Source organism: Plectropomus leopardus, chromosome 11 (genome assembly GCF_026936395.1).
Source record: "Plectropomus leopardus strain MGB_pleo_1.0 chromosome 11, ASM2693639v1, whole genome shotgun sequence".
Lineage (NCBI taxonomy): Eukaryota > Metazoa > Chordata > Actinopteri > Perciformes > Serranidae > Plectropomus > Plectropomus leopardus.
The window spans coordinates 34,846,313-34,869,114 of NC_142186.1; the positions used below are offsets into that span (position 1 = coordinate 34,846,313).

General features: G+C 39.5%; 1 long non-coding RNA gene across 1 annotated transcript in view; it reads left to right on the forward strand.

The window, feature by feature from the left end:
* The first annotated feature begins 1,706 nt into the window (after positions 1-1,706).
* The window catches only part of LOC121946078 (uncharacterized), a 57,800-nt gene continuing 36,704 nt past the window's right edge, over positions 1,707-22,802 (forward strand). Inside the window, exons 1-3 of the long non-coding RNA XR_015778005.1 lie at positions 1,707-3,904; positions 8,455-8,528; positions 12,791-12,936. This is a non-coding gene — a long non-coding RNA (uncharacterized LOC121946078). The remainder of the gene's footprint in view (positions 3,905-8,454; positions 8,529-12,790; positions 12,937-22,802) is intronic.

Consider the following 22,802-nt stretch of genomic DNA (forward strand, 5'->3'; position numbering starts at 1 on the left):
AAAATGCTGTAGTATGCCAGGCCAGTAGTTGGCGATGCAACTTCGTAGTGACACACCACAGAAGGACATCGCAGCCGTAACGTCTTCGTTCTCACAGGATCCGCGCTTTGCCTGGTAAACGCAGACAGAACGAAAACGGTGGCTCTGGAACTCGATTTGAAAAGTTTGCCGTTGTTGTATAAATGTCATGTCAAGCGCCCCTTAGACGTGAAACTGTCTGGAATGTGGACAAAACAAGACATTTGAGGACATCAATTTGGGCTTCAGGAAACAAGTTTTGTTTCACCATTTTCCATCATTTTTTAACCAAACAACTAACAGATCAATTGAGAAAATAACTGACAGATTAATGGACAGTAAATTGTTACTTGCAGTCCTACATTTAGCCCACTTATATCCACATTAATGCTGATTATTTATCACAATCTTTTTTGTGTAAGTATTTTTCTAAAGCACAGCAAACCTACAATATTATTGCGATATTGATATCAAGGTATCTGGCAAAACGATGTTGTGATATCGATTTTCTGTGTATCGCCCAGCCCTGTTTGTACTCCACTCAAAATAATTTTTCAGTCAAAACAAAACCGTCAAACTGAAAATGAAACGGTTGCGGTTGCATTTGTCAGCACCTTTTCGACCTAATAGATTGCAGTCTTAGTCATAGTCTTGCCCACAATGGTTGCACGGTCAGTTATGTTTCACGGAAGAAACAACAGAAACCACCGGGCTCAGGTGAATCTTTACCCCCCTTTGATTCTGCTTTCTCAATTTCCAGGTGTACTAATTTTGCCTAAAAATGTGAAAAAAAATGTTCTGTTTTTGGCGAACAAACTTGTGCAATGTAAAAGTGCTGCATCGGAGCAGTGCAGCTGTAAAGTGGAGAGCTTGTGGAAAGCCTCCAGCAGGTGAACACATTCCTGTCATGGGATAGTTTAGGGAGTGGCTCTGAAACTATTGTTTGCACACATACTTAACATTCGGATACTGCAGGGAGTATTGATTATACTCCGCTGCCCATCCCAGAGGAGGCAGAGTCCTGTTCAGGACTCAGCTTTGCTCTGTTAGAGTTTCTTTGCACTAAGGTTAAAGTTGAATTCCTGCAGACATTTTCTGGGGGGGATGTGGGCTTTGTTGTGGTTCCAGCAGGGAAGTCTGTCTTGACACACTTCTGAGAATCTCAAACTTTACATAACAGTTCATCGCTTCAAGAGTTTCTTCATGCAGTGCTCACTTTTATTTGCAGTTTGGTAACTTGAGCTTTGAGGAACGGCCTTTTGCAGAGCATTGGCTGTCAGCCTCTCCACTTCCCCATAGCAACAGCCCGCCCCCTGCATTTTAAAAAAAGCAGCAGTTTCTGGGAAGTCAGCTGACGCATAAGTTTATCTTTAACAGGAGTCCTCAACTGCAGAGTTACTGCGTAGAAGCTGCGAATACCCCGAATTCTGAGCCTGAGATGCAAAGATAGGTTTGGTTTGCGCAGTCTGAAGTGACGCTGTGGAAAGGGGAAACACAGTGTGCTGAGTTAAAAAGCTGCTGCTTGAAGGTCTAACCATCAGACCAAAACTTCACAAAAGTTTCCAGAGCTGCTTCACTGGCGATTAATTAGAGACGTGGAGTCCTTGAAGCTTCAGAAAGTCTTTCATTAAGTCTAAACCTGCAGTCTTTGCTCTGCTCTTTGAGTATACAGAACTTGTTTATACCCTGAGAGTGTTTGCCCCTTTCTTTAGTCTGACTTTGAGTCAAACACACGTCTAAATGTGTCTCGGGGCTTAAATAATCACGTAAATCCTGTTTTTGGGGCCATTTTGTCTCATTTGGTGCTGCAGCTTCTGCACAACACTTCCCAGAGGTCACTCAGTGCAGTCCGTACTGTGAGGTTCCTGTTTTCTTTGCTCGAATTTGAGCAGGTGGTGTATTTTCATTTTCTGCACATCCACGGCTGCTCGCGCCAACTCCTCAGTTCCGATTCCAAAGTTTAAAACAGCCACTTCCTGTGAGCAAGAAGCTTTTTCCCTGGAAGCACCTGTCAGACAGCCGGGGGCCCATCCATAAGACTTGATGCAAAAAGAGTTAATTTGCATGTCGTCTCTCTGGTTAAAAAAACAAAAAAAACAAAACGTGCAAACACACTGGTCCTTGTCATTCTGGCTATTTTGAATCCTTCCACTCAGTCCTGCAAACATCCATAAATGGATGTCGACACATTGTCCTGTTTGGTCTAGTTTGGATGTGCAGCAGACACATTCTGTATTTGGTTTAACCCCTTGAAACCTGGATTGACATCAATCTTTTTTTTGTTAGCTCTGTTTAGTTTCCATTCATAAGCGATTTAATCCTTGAAACCTAGCAAATTTCTCTCAAAAACATGAGGAAGATATGAAGCAATGAGAACTTGAAGAAATTAGTCAAAAGTGACAGGAAATTTACCTGAAAATAAGTTTTAACAAAAAATTTAAAAGTTCTAGGGATAAATGTCCAGAAACATTTGCTTTTAATAATTATACATTTGAAATTATGTTAGGGAAAAATATGCATACATATATTTTTATCTTCTTTCTTTCAACTTTTTTTTTCAACTTTTTCTTTTTGCAATTTTCAAGCAATTTTCTTTCTTTTGTTTTTTAAACCAATTTCCAGTAAATGTTTGGGCCAGGTCTTGTAAACTTGCTTTTTGCTTTCTACCCATGTTTTTGAAAGAAGTCAAACCAATTTTCTCAGGTTTTAAAGGGTTAATGTCCATTAACAGCAGATCAGTCTGTGCTGATCTGTAACGGTGTATTGACCAATGACACACTAAGAGGCTTACTGGATGAGCCGATATGCATAGTCTGCACATTAGGCTCCTTGTGAAAGTACAGTCTGTTTTTCTGTTTGTTTGCTCTTAATTAAAAAGCTGCATGAACTAATATTTGCATGTACGCGGGTAAATATTATTATATGCAAATACGAGACTATATAGAGAGCTGTAGTGATGTAAACGTATAAAGGCTGCAAAGTAGGTCACTGTTTTACAGAGATGTCATTGAGCTTTGCGTTTTTGGCCATTTTAAAAACCAGAAACAAATAATCTATCAAAAACATGATTGATTGTATGATGATAATGTCTGTCTGAAGTCTGAAGAAAACTTGTCTTTGAGGTCGTCCCTCTTTCTGCAGTGTCGCACTCACTCTGCTCTTTGAAGCATGTTTGAGATAAAAATGTTCATTGTCAGACTTTGTGTGCTGTTCATGCTTCTGTTAGCATGAATTTTCAAAGGTTTTTTTTTTTTTTAGCTTTTTCTGCACTTCCAGCCGCCGTGTCAGAGATCTGCGCTGGCGGAGATGCGCTCTGCCAGCCGCTGTGTCCTTTTAAACTGTATGTCAAATTATATAGGGTTGTATACTTGATGTGTAAATAACTCAAAACTAATTGAAACCCCATCCATTTCCTTATATATTTCACACTATATACACTTTTTTGTGTGGTAGTCCTCTGGTGATTCACTTAGATAAATTGCACAAATTTGGGGTTCAAATTTTAAAATACTTGTGAAAAGCGTCTGAAAGCGGCACAAGGAAAATGATGACGCTCCAGGTTTCAAAGGGTTAACAGCAAGTTTTCAGGTGCAGAGTAGAAAACTGGCTTTGAAAGTAAGTTTTAAGTGGAGGTCAGAGGTCATAGGGTTCTGATTCATCAGAGCTGCAGTCTGAACTCTGAACATGACGCTCTTGTTGCTGGTGCGTGGATACTTATCACCTATCAGAGTTGATCCAGTGGGTGATGTGTCATGTTCTTTAGCAAGCTGACTCATCCGTCTTTTGAAACTTTATTCTTTGACTGATGACCACAGTGCAGCACCTTCAGACAGCTGTGACCTGCAGCCTGCAGAGGCTCCACAGACTGATGTGATCCTGATCTTTGGTACGCTGTGTGTAAAAACTGTTGTGTTTTTAAATCCATGTAAATGTGTTAGTCTGACTGAAATTGGATTAACTTGAATTTCCCGAAAAAGGACTAACACACCCAGACATTTGATTGGAAGTTGAGTTATTCCGTCATGTAAACACCAACTTTCAGGATAGTTAATCGAGAAGAAAACCAAAAAAATTACAGTATAGTGTATAAAAAACACAAGCATCTTAGAATATGTTGAAAAACAGTCAGTATGGTATGTAAAAAAAAGCCAATATCAAATTGTATAATGTGTTGAAAAAATGTCTTAGTACAGTATTTCAAAAAAATAAAGAATGTCATAGTATAGCATATTGAAAAGAAAAAAACAGCTATAGTATAGTATGTTGAAACAAAAAAAACAACTAAAAAACAGTCAGTATGTTAATAAAAATTAAAAGAAAAAAGTCATAGTATGTTACGTTGGGAAAAACAAAATGTACGGGATCTCTGGTATTTGGTTGTGTTCTCTATTTGCAGTGTTTTTTTTTCTAAATGGTGCACAGGCGTCATCAAACTGGTGAAGATGTTTTCTCAGTTAGCTGTATTTGTAATCATGAATTGTCTCTCAGTCCGTGTTGTGATCCGGTCTCTGCGAGATGGCAGCAGCTCTGTGCCGTCTCTGAGCTCAGGCTGAGGTTGTTGTACCGTCTGCTCGTTCTCAGTACACAGTGTACTCTGCAACAGGTCATTGACCCGGCATTAGGTCACTGGAGGCTTTCCATGTTTTGTTTCGCAGCAGAGAACAGTTTAGCAACAAAGCCAGCATTATGTGTGGAGGAGGGGAGGGGGCCGATGTTCCCAGCAAGATTCCCAGCGTGTTACAGACAGGAAGGAAGTGTCAGGACATTGGGTCTAAGAATAAACGCCACACCCCAGAAGCAGTTTACACTGGCACATGTTTACTTATCAAAACCAAACATGCCAGAGTTTTCTTTCTTCATTCTTCCTTCTTCCTTATTTATATTCAGACTCTTCTTTCCTCTAAATGGTTATGCGTTGACTCAAAAGTGTACAAATGATCCATCTATTCATTTACAGGAAGTCCATGTACAGACAGTTTAATCTGGATTCTGCAGCAGAAATGTACCAGAAAGTTTCAGAGTTTGATGAGTTCAGGGTCCACCTCACAGCCTGAAAAGTGATCATCAGCAGAAGTCCACCTGTCAGCCCAACGTGAGCGGACGGCCAACTGTGGCTGGGTGTGTCCCGAACTTAAGTCTTAATTCCAGTCTTTCAAACTTATGAACCAGAAGCTCTTTTACACTTAAAATACACCTGCTTTGGTTTAAAAATGTGGTTCAGGTAAAATCTGACTCCTGATCAGCTGCATGTAACCACATATTTCACAGTAAGCATGTTTCTGCAGATTTCCTGCCAATTACCAGGTTTCCGCCGCACATGTAAACACGGCGTTGAATTTATTTAATCTTCAAATGTGATCAGATTAAACAGGTCCTAAACTCGCAGACAGCGATGCTGATTTCAACCTTGTGTCCTTTTGTTGGTGACCCGGTTGTTAGGGAACTGTGAAGCGATGAATTGGATGACAAACATCTGAGATGTAGGTCACATATTTCCTTTTTTGTCTCTGAACCCATCTGAACTGTGACAGAAGATGCGTTCGCCTCCCGCATCGTGTTTGCAGAAGCATGATGACTCGGGTTCAAGGAGTCTGTTGACTTGTGGTTTTGGGGTCAAACTGCGACAGGCCCAGGCATGTTTGACCTCGGTGCTCCGAGGTGTGATGTTGTTATGTCTGGATGAACCATCAGGTGGGTGGAGGGTCAAATGGTCAGTGTCAGTTACAGCCCCTTTTGTTTGGAGACCACATGTTTGCGGAGCGTTGATGGTGTTTGTTGACGTCTGTAATGTTCCACACAACAATCAGAGCTGAAGCAGGTGAAGGGGGGCATTGTGTCCGGAAAAAAAAAAAAAAGCGCTGCTGATAGTCATCCGTTCATGCAGTCATTTGGGGAAGCTCAGCATGTGGCTGTGCACAGTGCATATGACCCATTCTCGTTTTGCCATCACCAACTTGGTCATGCATCTTAGATCACGTGCTCTTTGCCATGAGTGTGTTGAAATTGTCGTTTTATCTGGAGGAGAAGTTGAGGAGATGACTTCATCTCCAGCAGGATAATTATAACCCCCTGCTCTGCCCTGTGAAGCTGGGATCAGCACTCGGTCAGCAAAAACTGAGCTCAGACTTTTTGGAAATGAGTCATGGTGGCGCATCTCCCTGAGCTCACCATCAAAGTCACTGCTCAGGCTGAAATCAACCCTTTTTAGGGTGTCAGGCAAAAGTCAAAACTGCAGGACAAACATGATGACTCAGATCCTAATGATGTCTGCGATTTGGACAACGTGACTAATCAGAACAAGTCAGGCTGAGTCTGGGCAGTTATTTTGCCCAGCTGGAAAAAATGTGTGCATGTGTGAACGTGGCCGGTCCCGTGGTGCTGAGGGAGTCAAAAAACACCAGATCATCCACCCAAAAGCTGAATGTGGCTCAACTTTTGCCACAACACAAGATCATCCATGGAGGCGCTGCAGCAGCCAGCAGTGGTCAGTGTTTGTGACTCGTCCTCAGATTCAGTGATCTGTTATTCAAAGTGGATCAAACTTAATTAACCCTTTTTACACAGAGATCATGCTATAGAGTCACAACAAAGGCCCCCCTTTAGACCGCCCCTGTATTTTTACACAGAACCAACCGACGGAGGCGTCATTCAGCTCCAGTGTGCGATTTTACACTGCATCTTGGCATCCCACAATCAAAAGAGGCGTGATGGCCGTGATGTTTAACACACGACCATCCTTCTCTAGCATGACAAATAGTATATGTGTCGACGGTAAACAATAGAAAACATGTAATTTTTTACTTAGTTTTGTTAGTTTGCCTGACTTTAGTTTTAAAAACCTGCATACAAGCGCTAACTTTGGCGAAAGATTATCAGTGGTAGCTGCTACACACCACACAGACTCCGCCCCTGCACTGGTTTAATACAGCACTGTTTTGGGGCTGCAAAGCCATTTCTCCATGTCCAACTGCAGGAGCGTCTGAGGAACATTAAATGTACTGTACATGATTGATTGATTTCTTTATTTTTTTGTGCACACAATGTGCCCAACCCTTATGGGTTTATAAGACACCAAATAATTCTTTCCAATTCATTTCATTACAGCGATTAAAAATTATTTCACCTTGTGCCGTCTTTCCCAAACAAGAGGAATCGCAACAAAAAATGTTCCCTTCCTGAAGCACAGCTCAAGTTTTCATAATCATCCAACCAACAGAAGTTGGCATAAATTGACGACATTTAAGTTAAAACTAACCCTATTACTAACTCTGTTTCTCAAGTCATCATAAACAGGGTACCAAAACAAAAAATTTAACTCGTTTTTAATATCCCACAACAAACAGCGTCTAAACATTTGAAAAAATTGACTGAATGACTTTCATATGACTTCCTGTTTCATCCACGTTCATCCACGTTCTTAAAAAATACTTGATGTTTTTTTCATTACTTTCGCATTTTGACACAGGGCTTTGGAAGGATTTTGGGTGTGTTTCCCAACAGACATTTTAAAACTGAAACCAAATCAAAAGAAAACAGAAAACATGAAAAAGTACCTCATCATAAACTCAGGGCACCTAAAGTGTATTTCACAGTACTAAAGTCAAATATTTCAACTGTTATTTTATTCAGCTTCAGAGTTTCCCCACAGATCAGAAAAGTGTGCAGATAAACAGCAGAGCGACTGTCTGACAGCGAAGTTTCTGTAACCGAGAGGGGAAAAACCCAACGAATGTGAAAACACTTCAGCGGCCGGCACAGGAACAATATTTAGGTCAAATCTCAAAGTACAGTTTTCATTTAACTCATATACCTATTTTCTCGGAGCTTCGAAACGTCGGTTCAGCTGCTTCATTCAGCACATTTGACTGTGTTAAAAGATTGACCTGATCTCATTAACCTGATCTCGTTAACCCGAGTGTAACCTAATCACAGTCACACGGCCACGCTGAGAGGATTTGCATGTTAGGCATCGCTTGTTTTGAGCCCACACTGTGATGAGTCAGCGGTAGAGACACAACATGATGATATTTATGTAATAATTCCAACACAACACCAGCCGTCAACATCAGAGACGCCAACACGGGAAAATGTTGAGGTGTGATCACACCCACCGTTTGTTTTATTTGATCGGAACCACAAAGTTATTTTTTTTTCCCAATTGTGTTATTAGGTTCGCACTTATTAACCACAAAGACAAACATCCAAAACAATAAGTTTAAAGTTTGAAGTTGTTTTTCTTTTCTTTTCATTTATTTATTTATTTATTTATTTAATTATGTGATTTCCTGACCAAAAACCTGAAACAACTTTTGGGGTTTGCATCTCTTTACGTAGTTTGTGTTGTGTGTGTGTCTTTGTATTTTGTTCAGACCACAGAAAAAGGTGTGATTTTGTCTGTTGGATGGAAGTTAACATTCATCCCTTTGTGTTTTATAGGCGAAGTAAAAACAAATAACTCCAGAATTCCTGCTGCTTTCTTTGTGAGAAGACATTCAACTGGATCGGTGAAGGTCTGGATTTTTCCTTATTCATTTATTTAAAAAAAAAAAAAATTATAAAAAAAACAATAAAACCTAAATATCTTCTGCAAATCAAGCTCTCCATTTATGACAAAAGATCAGCCAGGGTGCATGCTCAAAATAACAGATCCTGATAACTGATGAGAAATTTAAGAAATGTGTATCAGGCCCGTTACTGATCTGATCGGGACATCCCGACATCAAACGAAAGCAAACTGTAAACATGAAATGACACAGAAGAAGAAGATTTTAGGGACTTTCTAAAACGTGTTTTACATCCAGGAAAACTTAACTGAGTGCTAACAGTCATTTCAACAACATTCATTCTCATAGTTAGTTATTAAACACAGTCACACCTGTGGAGCTCCTCAGTTAACCCCTTGACACCTGGATAGAACAGCTCTCTTGCGCTGCAGATGCCTTTTGCAAGTATTTAAACCTCCAAAACATGAGAAAATTGTTTGATTTCTTTCAAAGACATGGGGGAGAAAAGACAATTTGGCAAGAAATATCCTGCAAAATAAAAGAAATTTGTAAAAATAAAAAAAAAAAAATAAAAAAAAAAGTGAGCGAGAGAGAGAGAGAGAGAAAACAGGGGGAAATATATAGTTTTAATTATTTTTATTATTATTACATTTAAAATTTTCTTACAGTAAGAATATTTTTAAAAATAATAATATTTTACTGTTCTCTAAAAAAATGTATTTTTACAAATTTTTTTTGGATCATTTATTGTAAAGTTGCCCATTGCAATTTCTCGCAATTTCTCAGGTTTCAAAGGGTTAAACCACAGTTGAAACCACAATCAAATATAGTTTCATTTCACTGAAATGAGCTCAGACCCTGAAGATGACCTGCAGTCTGAATGACTGATGACAGTTTTACTGAGCAGATGAGTGTTTCAGTGTGTTTCCCCTGCTGCTGCCACAGAGTGCACCTACACGCATGTATAAAAACACATAATTAGGGGCTTTTCTCTGAGCTTTGCTATTGTTTTGTCTCTCGCGGCCTTTCTGTGAATTTGGGTCAGGGCTGAAATCTTTCATCCTCCCCCATGGATGATGATGGGGGGATTACGGCAGAGACAAAATAAGCGCTCGGCTGATAACCAAAGACACAAAGAGGCCCGCCAGCTCCATCCCGCCGCCGCCACACGAGCAGAAAGAAAAAAAGCTGTTTGGTAAAGTGTTGATCTGCGTGTTGTTCGTCAGTCATTTCACCGACACAAAGAAAAGGTTGCTCAGAAAACATTAATCCACTCAATTCCACCCTGAATGCTCGTCAGATGGATTTTTTAGAATTATCATAAATATTTGTGATATTTTGAACTGTCGGTTTAATCCAGTGTTTTACCGTCTTAATCCTGCTGTTGTAGAATTCAATCAGTTTCTTTAAACCCGTAAAGAGGTTTAACAGTTTAACAGACGTGTCCATAAACAGCTGGCTTTCCCGTTTCAAGTTCCTTTAAAGAAACGTCTTAAAGAATTAAGCTGCGGGTTGTCTCTTTTCTTCTTATTGTCGACAAAACCAACAATGATCGACTAACAACAAGTAGTTAAAATCTGATGTTCCTCTGCACCACAGAGCTCCATGTTTATCCAAAGAAGTTCCTTCATTACCATAAAACATTCTTGCTGACACAAAAACTCACTAGAACACCAAATGTGGATTAATCCGCCGCTGAAAATAGTCCCCAACAAAGTTACTGTTTCCTCCTGTTTGAGCAACATTTATAAAAACAACAGAAAGCAGCTGTTTCAGGAAACTTTTGGCTTTTAAAGACTGATTTATAGTTGTGCGTATGCTGTAGCCCACAAAAGTGGCCTATACCTTATAGAAGCATAGATACGGTTTGATGTGCGTCTGGCCGCCATATTGGGAAGATCATGAATTAGCAAACAAATACACGTGTACTGAGAGATGCAGATTTTATTTTAAAAAACGACTGTAATACGCATAATTCTGAATCCATTTGCATGAAATTTGTTTTGTTCAGCATCAGAAAGTGAACAAGATAGTTAGTTGTTTGACTTATTTTCAGTTACTGGAGGCAAGAAATTGGTTTGATTTCTTTCAAAACCAATAGGATTTTTTTTTTTTTTTTTTTTAGATAGGGAAAATGTCCAGAAAACTCTATTTATAATTATTATAACTATAGATTTTTTTCAGGGCATTTCATTGTTTTATTAATTTGTTGATGTATTTATTTTAACTTTCTTGGGACATTTTCTCTCTGCTCTTTTAAAAATGAACATGTTTATTTTTATTAATTTTTTTTTTTTTTTTTTTTACTAATATCTCGTTTATTTATGTGTCATTTCTCAAGTCGCTCATCGCCTACTTTTCATGTTTTTCAAAGTAAAAATATAATCAATTTGCTTAGGTTTCAAAGGGTTAACTATGAGACATGGTAAGACAGTAAATGATGATGATGTAAACTTTAAAGAGTTGGGACAGATCAGTAGATTGGACATTAAGTGAAAGATATAAATTCCCTTTATATCCCCTTTAATCAATGATCTTTTCTACTGTTTGAATTGGATTAAACGTACAGACACACAAACTGGCCTGAGGTGTGTTTGTATTTGCTTAAGCAGATGTGAGGTGAGTGTGGCGCCCTGCCCCGCGGCCACACGAGTGGCATGGACAGGAAACAGTTGGCTCTAATCTGATGATGGAATTTTTCTTTTCTTTTTGCCGATTCTTATCAGAGCTGTAAATCAGATCGATGGGGGCAAAGTGTGGATCAGCGTCCCTGAGGAATGACTGTGTGGGCGGAGGATTATCATACTGAGTGTATGTAAAGCAATTAAGATGGATCAGTATCAGTTAACTAATTAGATCATTGACATGCTTCTAGTTTTTGGTCTCGGTTATTACATGCTTAGATTATCTGAAAATATATGTGTATTTTTCTTCCTGTTAAGGGAAATAAAAACGTTGTTGCTTGATGAGTTACTGTCTGCAGAAGGGACATCTCCAGGATTTAAGGACATTGAAAGCTTAGCCTGGCAAAAAAAATCACCAACATTTTTAAAGAAACATGCCCTCCAAACTCAAGGGCCCACGAATTTTCTTTAAAAAATTAAAAAATAATAAAAAATCTGGCTTTTGTTTTTCCTTTGATTTTTTTTGGTGATTTTCAAATACTTTTGGTGAATGCTTTTTTCCTAAAACTTTTTGATGATTTTTTAAAATTTTTTGTATTCGTGGTGATTTTTTTCTGTAAAACGTTTGGTAATCATTTTTGCTTCATATTTTTGTTTTTTTTCCCTTTAACATTTTGGTGATTTATTTAAAAAATATACATATTTATACATATTTTTGCACAATATTTGGTGAAAAAAAAATTCCAAAAATATTTAGACTTTTTTTTCTTATATAAGTTTTTAGCTAGTTGCTTTTCCTTAGAAATAAAAAAAAAAGAGTGGCAATTTTGTTTTTCTTTAGACAGTGCCTTAATGTCAGTGTTTCCTTTCCTTACATTTCTGATGTACTTGATGAACAATAATGATCGTCCCTGCAGAAACACGCTGCTGCAGGTGCTGTCCATGTGCAGCAGCATGAAATGTGCATATATGCATGCAGCGTGTTTGCCTTGGCACATACAGCGTGTCATCTGATCTGAGTGTGTTTGTGCAGGAGCTGTTTGGGTTTTTCGGAGTGGGTTTGCTTCAGCGGTGAGCTGAGCTGTGTTTACACTCATTTGGTCAGAATGAAGGAAAGCTTTCATATCCAGAGAAACATCATCAGTGTGTCTTCATCTGCTGACAGAGGACTGTTTACGAATTTAGTTCTGTTCTGTACATTGAGTTAATTAAGTTACTTACTGTTCCCAAAGTTCTCGTCTCTCGTCTGAGGAACTCGGAAGTTAATAAACTTAAATTAAACCTCAGCACAGTAGCAAGTATTTGGCAAGTACAGCTAATGACTGGACTGAGTTTCCACTTAACAGACTCGTACTGATCACGAGTTGCAGCGGTGAACCAGAGAACACAAAGGTTCAGAAGTTCACTCTAAAACAAATTGATTTTAAACTTATTTTGTGGTTTAATGAGTTCATTTCTCCCCTTCTTTAACGCTCACTTCTGTTTGTTCTGTCAGTTCTGACTTTTTTATGGAATGTCCTCAAAATGTTGATCCTCAGGGTACAAAAATATTTCCCCCCGTGATCCGTGAATTATAATTTTGATTTTTACAAGTCCACATGCTGTTTCTAAAGAGGAGCCATGACTTGTTTTCATTTTTTACAGAAATGAAAACTTTAAAGTTGCGGTGTGGAGGATTTAGTGACATCCAGTGGAGCATCCTGTTCTCACTCTGAAATCGTCAAATAACGACATTTCTCAGTGGACGTCGGCGTCAGACACGAACGCACAGACAGGCACCCGTTGTGGCGGTATGATACACCCACACACTCTCATCCCATGTTGCCACATATTCGCCGCTTTGACAGTGGACTTCCACGTCTGCATCACTCTCTATCATTCTGCCAGAAGGATTTCAGGACATTGCATGTATTTTTGGACATTTATGATTTTAGGACGTTTCTTGAATTTTACGACATTTCTAGGATTTGGGTACATTTCCCAATTTTGATGACATTTCTAGGATTTTAGGACATTTCTCAGTTTCTAAGATGTTTCTACGATTTTAGGATATTTGTTGGATTTTGGGAAATTTCTAGGATTTCAGGACATAGGGTCTTAGCTAGGACCTCTGTCTGGGGTTGCATGGGATCCTCCTCTGGCACTTGTTTGACAAACAAGCTCTATTTTGATGCTGTTTTATGCACTCTTGCGTCTTATGTATACTAAAAGTGCAAAAACAATTCCCGCTGTGAATCCCTTTATTTTTATTGTTTTATTGTGAATGTTTTTGTGGTTGTGGTCCACCCAGCAGCCTGTTGGGAGCCAGATTTGGCCCACGGACCGTAACTTGCTCTCAGATAACAAAGATATAAATGGTGCTAACTGCTAGCAGCTTTAAAAATCTCCTGCGGTGTAACGATATTCCCACCATGAACATGCAGTGTAAAAGCAGCGACTATCACTTTGAGCTTGACTTTCAGAGATATAATGTGTCAGTGAGCTGTTGGGGGGATTTGGACAGAGCCGGACTTCACCCTGTTTCTGGTCTTTATGCCAAGCTAACCAGCTGCTGGCTCTATATTTGCCGGACAGATATGAGAGTGGCGTCTCCTCCGTCTCCTGGTTAATGTCGAGTTTGATACGGTGATTACAGGAGAGGCTCAAACACACAAACACCTTCACAGAGTACATCACATTCTGTACAAATGCTACGGGCTGATTTTGTTCCTTTTCATATTTTGATTGTACAAACGAGTTGTAAACAGGCCACGAGGAGCGCCTCGGGACGAACTAACATTGTACCGAGTCTGGGAATGTTTGATGTTCTTACTAGAATCACAGATTTACATAGAAAATAAACTCAGGAAGCTGACAGAATATTTACTGGTTTGAACTTGTGCCAGAAATGAGCTACCCCCCCCCCCCGTTCAAGGACACAGAGAGAAAATATCACACTTCAGTCAGGCGATGACATCATTCAGCCGGTTATTTTAAAATTTTATAAGCGGGAACAAGTGTTGAAACCCGACGGACAGAACTGTTGGGCAACATGATCCCAAACTTCTGGGACAGACGGCAGTCGTGTATAAATAGAGTTTGAGAGCACATTGCAGGTTGTGTTGGTGTTTAGATGTAAACGTGTGTGTTTGCAGTCAGATTGTCGTGTGACCTCAGTAACTGCTGACTGACAGCAGATTCCTCCGATAAATGTGTGATAGGTTATCTGACCTCTGTGAGAACAAACTGCTGCGCTCTGTGTCTGTGTGTGTGTGTGTGTGTGTGTGTGTGAGTGAATGTACTGCACACTGCATTTTATGTTTTACTGTTCGTCTCTTTTCCTCCAGGAAGAGTTCCTGTTAAGTTTGTATTTTGAGACTTCCTTTTATGTCACTAAGATAATTGTGTTCTCACAAAGGGAACTGCTATTATCTGGAAATTTTGTGACGTCACAGAGAAGAAGTCAGACCAGACAGGGAACAATCAGATGAATCAAAAAAGCATTTACTTAAAAAGAATCACACACACTCACATACCACTTCAAACATACATGCTCAGTATCTACACATGCACAGACATAAAACGTTATAAATACAAAAAAGAAAATACTGCGCATAAAATGAAAATATATCACCTACTCAAGTGATGAGCCGTGCCCGCTGGATCAAAATAACACAAAGGCAATCAGACCAATTGTAAACAGTTTATCCAGATCATCTGAAGCAATTTATTTCCAGATAAAACCGAAAATCTGAGCACTTGAAATTCAGGTAATAATCCAGCTTGTTCTTATTCTGAAGTCCTCAAATATGGCCACTTTGTCAATGCTTTCAGCATAAAATCCCAAAGCAAAAAGCTACATTTCGCATCAACAAGAAAAGCCACTGGACGGCATCAGCTGCAAACGCGGCCGGAGATTATTGGTCGACTGACAGCCTGACGGTACCTGCTGCGTCTGCATGATTGGACAGCGTCAGGTTGAGAGCACGGTCAGACAGAACCTGGCTACACATTACCATGTGTCTCTTTCGAAACCTTGAACCTATCTGTCAGTGCCAGCATGTGCGTTTGTTGACGTGCCAGCATTGGTTGCCATGTGCTTTTGATGCCTAAACATAACCACAGGCAGAGTCATCCCATCATGTGCTTGTGTTTTCATCTCAACTCGTCACATATTGCAGCTTTGTCAGTAGACTTCTGGATCCACATATTATGTCTGAGCATCGTTCTATGTTTTGGGACGCCACTACCATGATGTCCACAAATGCACATGGTGGGATGACGCTGCACATGGGTATGTTTAGGCAACAAAAGCACATGGCAAACTGTCGTGTTTAAGTTTGTTTTTCCAGTAACTTGACAATATATCCGATATCTGTCAGTGATGCTGAGTATAGTCATCACATTGTCAACCGCGGAACCAGAAATCCGCTTTGACCAACCAAACATCGAGCTTCTGATATTTAGTTTTTTTTGGGATAAATTCTTAGTTAATTAAAAAGAAAGCAGAAATGAAAAGGAGCCGTAACCTCCTTCACCTCCACTTATTTTCTAACAAGTTCCCCGACTCTCGGACGCTATGACCTGAGGAAATCAGTGTCGACTGAAACTGTCTCAGGTTCTGATGCTGAAACCTGAGAGGCGTGGGACAGAGGGAACGCAGCGCTCCTGAGAGAACAGTCCCATGTGACGACAGTGCAACAAGCTCTGAATAATAATAGACTTCAAGTGTCCGTTCTCAGGCCGCGAACGGCATGTGATCACAGACTCAAGGTCGAGGAGACATTCTCCTTTATGTCCCCAAATGTCCCAGATTTAACTCTGTTTCCTCTCTACGTGTCTTGTCTCTACACAGAACATTTTAATGACAGTCTGAGTTTGTGTAGGCAGATATTGTACTAGTTGAAGTGCAGAAATTAATTTAGGAACATGTAAAGCTCGAGGCGGAGAAACTGGTCAAACTATATCTCTGTTGTTGAGAAAAACTGGAAACGTTTTGATTTACTGAACAAAAATGTATTTGAGTATTCAAAGTGATACAAAAAGGTACACCACGTTCAGTACATTGTGGACTGACTATGTTTACTTCATGTTGGAGGTGAAGTCTGATTGGCCCAGATTTGCAGACAAATTCCCACACACTAACTTGCAAAATAATAATGATAATGCAGTTATTGCCATGCGCGCTGGAGCATATTTTTACAGAGCAGTGCTGCGCAGTATAACTGTGGGTGCGTAACTATGCATCTGCACGCATTTAGGTGAGGCAGCTGCCAACTGCAGATAACTGTTTGAGACCAACAAACAACAAAACAGGCTGTTTTTACCAAGAGATTTCTGGCTTTTCCTGCCATAATCGTGCGTCCAAAAGCAGGTATTTTATTTTTTCCTGCCCATAACCGGATGGTTTTTGTGCCTGAACCTCATTATATGTGAACCACAGCATTGTTGAAACGTTAAGCTTCACATATCTGTTACATAATAAGTAACAGAAGTAAGTAACTATTATTCGTGTTTCAGTTATTCCAAAAGATGTGCTCTCTTGCCTTGGACACAAGATTGAGCCGTTTACACGGCAACTGTTCTTGCATGAGATGTTTGTTGTGGTTTGGCCTTTTGTTCATGTGACAGTGGCGTTCTGAAAACGCCAACTTTTGAAACCAGGTTCCAGAGTTTAATCTTTGGGAAACATTACCCCTTCTGTCGCCTGTAAACTGGCAATGCACGATCCTGTGAGAACGGTGATGCTTCACGCATGTGTGTTCTTTTTCTATGGTTTATCATTATTCAGTTACACCACCAACTACTGGCCTCGCATGCACATTACAGTGTTATCAGTTGTTTTGTGTTCATGATGATCATTTCACAATGTTACCATATGAATGCTGGGGTTTTTTTAAATGCGAAGGAAAAACCTTTACGTTTTTAGTAGGGTCATTCTCGTTTAAACGGGGTGTTTGCCTCTGGACTGCATGTGCCAAAATTTTTCTAATTTCCTTTTGAAGGCCATAGGACATCCGGTGGTCCGTTCACTGAACCACCTCATGTCCTCTGGACAGATCATGTCGCTACACTCCGTCATTAGCAGGCTGTGCTCCTGCAGTGGCAGTCCTCTCATCAGACATATTTTATGGATCTAAAATGTCACTTCAAAACCCTTCTCAGTAATTTTCTGGTCTCTCTCAGCTTGCTTATACTATTGATTAGCTCCTGCTAACTAAATCTTTCCTCAAGTTCAGCTGACCCATGAGCTGACCCTGACGCTCCACCTGAAATGATGTTGTCAGATTAGAAGAACCATAAAAATCTGCACATTTTAAGCGGCTTTTGTAAGATATATTTTCTGTCAGGCACCCTGTCATATACTGTTCAAAAGAAATGTTTAGATATATCAAGAGATGGTGAAATTGTTCACTATTTACAGACTGTGTTGTTCCACTCCACGTCAATAGGGGATGCTGCAGCACCCGCCTTCCTGCGCCCTTGTATTTTTGCAACATTTTCAGTAATCAGCCTGTCATTTGTTTGCCTAATCAAGCTGTAGTTACTTCTTTTTGAGTTTTTTTGTTTGTTTTTTTGCAATTTGTGTCCTTGAATATGATTGGCAGAAATTGGTCATTTGATAAAATGCAGACGCCGACTCATCAGTTCGACTATTTTTGCAATTATTCCCCCGACCAACAATCCAAAACCTGAACCTGATGCACTTTGCTCTGATATAAAACAGAGAATATAAATGTTCACGTCAGTGCTGGAGCCAGCACATGTTGGATGCACATATCTGAGAGACAAAAGGACAGCAGAGCCGTTAGTGGCTCTGCAGGTGTGATGACAAACCTCAGGTGTCCGTGTCACATGAACATCAACTGTGTTGCATTAGCTCAGTGATCCGCGGCATTTTCAGGCTTCACTAACGTCCAGCAGAAAAACAAGAGCCGAGCGTGAAGGAATGCAGAGAGCCCTTCACTGGACCCTGAAGGGGCTCCAGAGCAGGGCGAGGTCGTGTTTTCCACGATGAACCTTGTCTGCTTTTTTATTAAAGGATTAACAATCTATTCAAATAAGGCACAGTCCCTAAAATCTGCTGAAAATGACTGGAACGTAATCATTTCCTTGCAGATGAGCTCATGTTTTAAGAATGTGAGTCCTTTTTTTGCACATTTTCTTGATCTGGTAACTGCTGTTCTTAAAGGAATACCATGTCAGTTTTCAGCCAACTTTATAACAAAACAACTTGCCTCATTCACTAATATCTTCTTTAGATTTTTCTTATGTTTGCAAGAAAAGTCTACGTCTGATTCATGACGTGTTCCTAAACTCCGGAACTGTTTGCACCTGTGTTCTTATAATGATAAATCTGACTGTCCTCGTGAGTTTAAAGCACGTACCAGTTCTTCCAAATTAGCATAAGTGAACACATAAACTATGCACGATACATCGTGTGTGTAGATTATTACACGTGTGTGTAATGTTTCTGAAATGTAGCGGAAGTATATTTAAATAGAAGCTGCATGAAATTTAAAGTAGCAGAAAATGTAAATACTCAACTAAAGTGCAAGTACCTCGAAATTGTACTGAAGTACAGCACTTGAGTAAAAGTACTTTGTTCCACACCATCCCTGGATTCCGCTTATCATAAGTTGGAGTCTGCATATTCCAGTGTTATTCAGAGCATTACTGTTTTGTCATGGAGCTGATTAGATGACTTCCACTAACAGAAATCAGTTCAAACATTAACATGGTCACTTTCCGATGTTAATGACAAAACAAATTTCATTAAAATCGGATTAGAATAAAAAGATTTACAGTCGATTTTGTAGTGAAATCTGCACCTCATGTATTTGTTTACTAGCAGATCTTGACCTCCCCAATATGGCGCCTTTGCAGATGCTTCACAGCAAGCTTAGAGCAGCGGCCAATAAGGTGTCTGCATTTCTATATCTTTGGTATTCAAGACCTCAGTCCTCAGAGTTCATGACTTCTTATACAATTCCCGTAAACACAAGTTCAAGAGTTCCTTTTGAATGCAGCATTGTTCCAGTATGACGCAGTGCACTCTGGTAGTTTTAGGTTTTCTTTACTTCTTGAGTAAAAGTGAATGCCGCAGTCCTTTTTTTCTGTTTCCTCTGGTCCTGTATCACTAGTTTCAAAAGTATTAGTGTCTTTCTGCTGCAGAGACAGACCAGATTTATGTCAGGACTCTCTTTATATCGGTGAAATACTTCTTTAACTCCTTAAAACTGTAGTAACTGTAGTTTAAAAAAAAATTCAAAAATTATTCCAAATTTGCAAGGCAGTAGTAAAAATAGCTCCAAGAAATTTACCTGAAAATTAGCACACAAAAAAGAAAAAAAAAGGGTAAACTAAGTTTAAAAAATATATTTATTTTAAAAAACAAGCTATAGGTGGCAAAAAGTGCTAAAAATAATTCACTTTAAAATTTACAATTATACTTAGATGATTATTGTTTGTGTTTTAATTTTTCCTTTTTTCTTTCTTTTTAAATTTTATTCATTCTGTCTTTCATTTCGGTTCAGTTTCTTGTCAGTTTTCCTATTTTTTTGCAATTTTCAGGACAACTCTTACCGAGTTGCTAATTGCCTCTTAAGCTGTGCTTTTAAAACAAATCAAACCAATGTCGATCCAGGTTTCAGAGGGTTAAAACAGACACAGTCCCTGAATCTGCTGACACACTGAAGCATTTGGTACCAAAGTTATGGAAAAGTAATAATTTTCTTGCACATGACCAAATGTTTTGGGAATGCAACATGAGTCCACATTGTTTTAGCATGTTTTCTGCCCTTGCTATTATTTTAAAAGCTCCTTCTATGTCTGAAAAACACTCATCTAAATCCAAACTGTGTCTGAGGTTATGAGATACGCTTCTCAGGCTGCAAACATCAGACTGTTTGTTGACTGAACAAGCTCTGTTTTTCTTTTAGTGTCACATTTTCTCAAGTTTTCAGTCGTCTTCTCGTGGTGGCCTCGGGTCACGTCCAAAAAAGCGTGTTTTGGTGACGGCTTTCCTGTAAGACTGTGCTTTATCAGCGCCCACAGAGAAAAATTCCCTGCTTTACCTTCAAAAAAAATCTCACACCTTCAGTGTTTTTAGTGAAACACGGGCCAACTTGTGCCTCCCACACACACACACACACACACACACACACACAGACGCATGCATGCACACAAACACACACACACACACACACACACACACACACACACATTTGACTTAATTAAAGGGCCTGACACTGGAGTGTGTGGACGGGGGAAACACACGTCTGAGCTGAGAGAATGTGAGGCAGAGTTTGGCTCTCTCCCCACATTCTTTCACTACGCTCGCCCACGCTCTTTAAAGACACAGCGCTCAAGTTTCAGACTGCGGTTTATACACACTCCTACGCAAGTTTCAGCCTCTGCCGATAAGAGCTGCCGTGTTAAAGTGATATTCCACCTAAAATTAGCCTGTTTTATTGTGATACACTCCAATATATCTCTAGGAGGAGCTGAGTTTTAGTTTCAACATGTGGAGAAAAGGAGGCGATCACAAATGTTTATTTCCTACAGCAGCGCAAGAGTTTATTGAAAGCCTCTTCTCCACACATTTCAACTGATAAAAATCTAATTTAGAAAAAAATATGCACTAAATATTTATAAAAACACTCAAAGCAAGTCAATTTTAACAAAGGATAATGTTGGTATGTTTCTGCAGACCACAAATATGTGACATTTGTATATTTTGTCCGTATTTTCTTAACATTACTACTGTGACAGTTTAGATTTTATATGCATGAGCTGACTTTATCATCTGGAGGTCGAGGAGAGGCTGGAAAGATGACTGTCAAGCTGCAGACCAACGTTCAAGACAAACAAACAACAAAATCATTTGTGATTTATTGAGCCATCGGCTGCATTTCGAGCTGTGATCATGCCTACAAAATCAGTTATTTTACCCCTTTGAAACCTGAATCAAAATCAGTTTTCTTGCATTGTGTTTACAAACTGTTTGACCTTTTGAGCAAACTGGTTTGATTTCTTTTCTTTGATTTCTTTTGGGGAGAAAGTCACGACCAACATGCAAGAAATGTTCCATAAATTCTTGCATAAATGCAAGAAAATGTGACCTAAAATAGTTTTAAAAAAGAGAGCAGGATTATTATAAAGGTATCCAAAAAATGAGAGAAATGTCTCAAAAACAATATTTTTATTATAATAATTTATATTTAAAATTATGTATCAGAAAAAAAATATAAAAAATTAATTATTATTTTTTACTTTATTTTCACCTTACAGCACTTTATTTAGGTCATTTCCTTGTTCATTTTTTATTTCTTTACTTTTTTTGTGTGCAATTTTTCAAGTAATTCTCTTGGAACTGTTTTATCAATTTTGTGCTGATTTTTGGGCTATGTCTTATTAAGTTGCTTATGCCTTCACCGAGTGATTTTGAAAGAAATCAAACCACTTTGCTCAGGTTTCAAAGGCTTAAATATGATCTTTTCCTAACCATAGTGAATTTCTTGCTTTTAAACATAATGTTGACATGCTGACAACCTGCAGAGCCTTTGTGCTTAACGCAAAGTAAACAATAAAGTATTTTGGCTCGAGACACAACAATGAGCAGAAAGCTAGCTGAGTGAAGAGAAGTGTAGTTGATGCACTTTGGAAAACAACAAAGATGGCTGACATGTTGACGCTCCTCCGTCGCAGCTCATCTCTGCACGCTGCAGTCTGTTTACGTTTGTCTGACACTCAGCGTTGTGTCACATGTTCTGTTTGGCCCATTGGCTGGTGTACAGATGTCAATAACGACCGTTGGAAATTGAAAATGAACTGCAGACTGAACTCACATTTGTGAATTGGTCTGTTGATTTCATGCTCTTCCACCACGTGTGCAGCAGCCAGAAACTCTGTGTGCAAACAAACTGACGTGACAGGGTCGTTCACGCCGGTGAGTCGACAACTGAAGAAGCAGTGTTCTCAGACGTTAAAAAGAAAAAGCAAAACTTTTATTTATGTTTTAGTCTTCTTCGTCCTTTCTGAAGAAGCAAACGTTATTGCAGCCTGAAACGATTGCCACTTGGGTGTCAACACAGTGACGTCTTGTTCCTGCCTCTGTGAGTCTGAGCTTTTTTTCCTTTAGGAGAGATGTTTGCCTGAGCCGCTGTCAGACCATTTTTTGGGTGCTGAAACAATGTCTGCCCACAGTAAAACTAAAGCTAATGAATTAAGTTTTTGTCTGGTGATGATTCATTCTACTTTACAAACTCCCCGCAGATCTGCTGCTTCTCTAGAAGCTGTATTTTCAGTTCTGCAGAGTCTGAATTGTGCTTTGCCGTGCTTTAAAGAGACCTCATAATTCACCTTTTTACTTCCTCTCTGGTTTCTGAAGAGTCAGCTGAGCGTCCACGTGAATAAAATCTCCTCACAGTCATTAAAATTCCTCAGTCTTGTGTTGTGGTCAGGTTGTCCACTTGGATTGGCGTGATGCCGCTGCCTCATCCACCCCCTCACTGGAGCAGATTAGGTGACTGTGGAGCCTCCGGCCGAGTCTCGCAGTCTGACAGCCTTTACACAGGAAATGACCTCATGACTAAATGACGTCAGTTTCAGTCAGCTGTGCAGTCGGACTTTACTGCTGCTTCAGATCTTCATGTTTCATTCATCAGCAAAACTG